Below are 3,449 nucleotides of genomic sequence, written 5' to 3'. Positions count from 1 at the left end.
CAGCTCCTGGAGCTACGAGTTGTTCTTCATACCTGGCACATTTCCCAGGATGCACACGTGGTGGTCGTTAGGGGTGAGTGAAGCGACAACGTCGATGAGGAAGCGCATGATCTCGAGCTCAAAGTTACAGACAGGGAGGTCGAAATTTGACACGCAACCAGCATATCTCGAACGGGATTAGTCAATTAACAACCAATCAACGTTGAAGTACACTTCAACACCTACTGGATGCAATTTGTCCAATCAGATACCGAAAATCGCTGCGTAGATTCATCACACCCTGTTGCGATCTACAGCTCCGCCAGTCGCTCCCCATCCAGTCCGTGTCGGTGCCGTAAACCTACCTGCTGATGTGATCACGTGGTTGCGCGTGTGTGTGGCGCAAGACGTCTTGGTGGCACCCATCGCAAGTGCTAAATCCGCCCTTTCAGCACTTGCAATGGGTGCTACCAAGAGTCTTGGTAGCGTTGGCCCACCAAGAGCAGCCACGGCATTGCAACCCAGCCGAGCGCACAACATAATGTTAGCTGCAAGGGGAGAACCACATTGGAAATAGTAGGAGTGAACTCATTAGTACACAATTCTCGGAACAGCATCACACAAAGCTCTACATAATTCAAAGTCCAAACAGTTCAAAATTGTAACCTCTTCTGCCAGTGTTATAGCCAATCGTGTGTAAGAAATAAGGTGTGATGGGACTCTGATTGGATATTAAAAAGGAGCAAGGTGGCTCACCTTGCGAATTCCATTAACAAGTCAATCTATTTTCATAAATTCAACAATTTCGTTAATATTACTTCGAAGTACAATGGTAGTGTCTGTGCTACCAGTACTATTGATATTTGTAGTACGTTCCAATTTCGCAGCTTCGGGCCCCCACAGTAGGGCCAGTTCGAAGTAGATTGACCTAAAGTGTCAAAAATGCGTGCGAAGTAGTATTGATTGTCCACGGACATTAAATTTTTACTCATTGTTTGTTCGGTGTGCAGGGTAACCCGGAGTCCACCAGGAGGTATTTGACGTCCGGGTCAAAAGAAAATATGTTCCGGCGACTCGGAGTGATTTGATTGGTCAAGTCTCTGGAAATTCTTCGGTACTTCGTACTGGGCCTGAAGGAAAAAAGGATGGAGATGATGGAGTGAATTCCCCCTTTACGTCAACTACGCTCTTCGCTTCGTGGTCCAATGAATGAAGCTAAAAATCTACTTTAAAGAAGATTGCTACATTCTTCAATGATTTACTACTGTATAAAGCTATCTAATGTTTAGATGTAAATTGAATAAAAGGCTACAAGATACGGTTCAAAGTTGTTCAAGCTATACCTTAGCTTTAGTTGAAATTATAATTTATAAAAGAGTTCAAATTTCTTGTTTTGTAGTATAGTAGTTTTTAACTTTAGATATAGCTTATCAAAACTCAGCTACACCAAAACAAGAAATTAGAAAGTTCAACTTTAGTTAAATTTATATCGTAAGACGTAGCACATCCTTCGTGAAACTCAGCTACAACAAAACAAGAGATTGAGAAGTTTAACTTTAGATACAACTAATCCCCGCCTGGTCACCGAATAAAAATTTGAAGCCATATAGTTAGGAATCCATCCCCGGCTGGTAACCAAATTAATTTTGAAGTCTAATTAATTTTATATTATCTTTCTTTACTTTAGATACTAATTCATTTGAAAGTTATTTATTTTTAATCTAAAGATAACATATAATATATAGTATAAGAAACTCAATAGCAAAAAGCAAATGACAGACTTAGAACAAATCAACGATGAATATCTCGAATTAGTGAATAAGTCGAATTGTTCATCCGGCTCTCGAAATGTTATCATAATTACAAAAAAATCAGAGGATGAAGTTTTTCAATTAATAAACTCAACCACAAAAACTGGACGAAGAATTATTGTAACAAAGAAAGTAAAAACAGTTAATGATGTAAATATTATTGAGCTAAAGTTTAAATCAGTTATTAAAGAAGCAAATTGCAAAAATTCTTTGAATATGTTATTGTTCATACCGGATATATTCGCGAAGATACAATGATTGATGAATCAAATGACGACAGAACGGAACAATACTATAAAAAACATTGTTTGGATAATAATGTTAAGCTCGTCGATTTTTTCAATTTATCAAAACGAGACTTTTTCAAAAAGTATAATAAGGTTACACTAACCGACAAATACATTGAAGCAGTGAATGTCTATCATGATCTTAAACGTATTGAAGATATTGAAAAAAGTTATGACGACGTAGTGTTTAAGCCATTTCAAACGACAGTATTAAATATTTTAAAAACACAACCACAGGAAAGAAATGTATATATTGATTGTGCAAGATTTAATAGGAAACATTGGCAAGTCATTTTTAACAAAATATATAAATGTTATGTATAGCGTTTTGTTAGTACAAGGTAAAGCTGATAATATTTATTACTTATTATCTGAGATGGTAAAAGGAGGTTTAGATCCTCATGCATGCATACTAGATATTCCTAGAGAAAGTGAAAATTATTTGCAATATTCAACTATTGAAACGTTAAAAAATGGATTGACAAATTCAGGTAAATACAAGTCTGTAAAAGTCAATATTAAAGCGTCTCACGTATTCATATTTACGAACTTTTATTGTATCTAGTGAAAATTGGACTAAAGACTGAATTCAATACATTGACCCTATTACTGGTATTATTACTAATATTGATGGTGATGATGAAAATATTTATGGAAATAAAATATCTAGAAATCTTAGAACAGATTCTAATAGCACATTACGATTCAATAATGAGGACGACGAATCAGATAAGTTATTTAAATATAAATATGAAGAATCAGAAAAAGAAAAAAACAATATTAGAAGATATAATTTGAAATTGTATGAGGCCTAAATTGTAATAAAGAATTTTAATAAAAATGATTAAAGAAGAGTTAAAAAATATATAAATATGCATATGATTAAACGAAAGAAAGAAAATTAAGTTGAGATTAACCAAGCTTCTTCTTTTTTGTAATTGCTCTAATAAATGAAAATGATTTTTAGTTTTAACATGATAAGGTTGAGAAATTCTATTAATTTTCATTTCACATGGGCAAACAATATGCGTAAGTTTGTTACTTTTTTTATAATAAGCTTTAGCGTATGCAGGGCTGTTTGATGTCATTATGATTATTATTATATATATATAATATTCTAATCTTTAATATGAAATTCCAACAAAATCAATTTTCATTGAACTCTGTGAAGGTCCCATACTTGGGACTATCAGTCAGGGTGATTCTTCGCCCGGCGAATCTGTAGATACAGTCGATCAACAGTAGCACTGTTACTTGGAAGTAGAAATTATCACGGATTTAACTAAGCGACATTTTGATGACGCGGAACTCGACGGTTTGCTGGATGGCGGTAACTCCCCCGTCGTGAACGTTCGAGAAGAAGTAGCTTCGG

The sequence above is a fragment of the Aphanomyces astaci genome, assembly GCF_000520075.1.
Source record: "Aphanomyces astaci strain APO3 unplaced genomic scaffold supercont1.52, whole genome shotgun sequence".
Taxonomy (NCBI): Eukaryota; Oomycota; class Saprolegniomycetes; order Saprolegniales; family Verrucalvaceae; genus Aphanomyces; species Aphanomyces astaci.
This window is presented reverse-complemented; position numbering follows the sequence as displayed.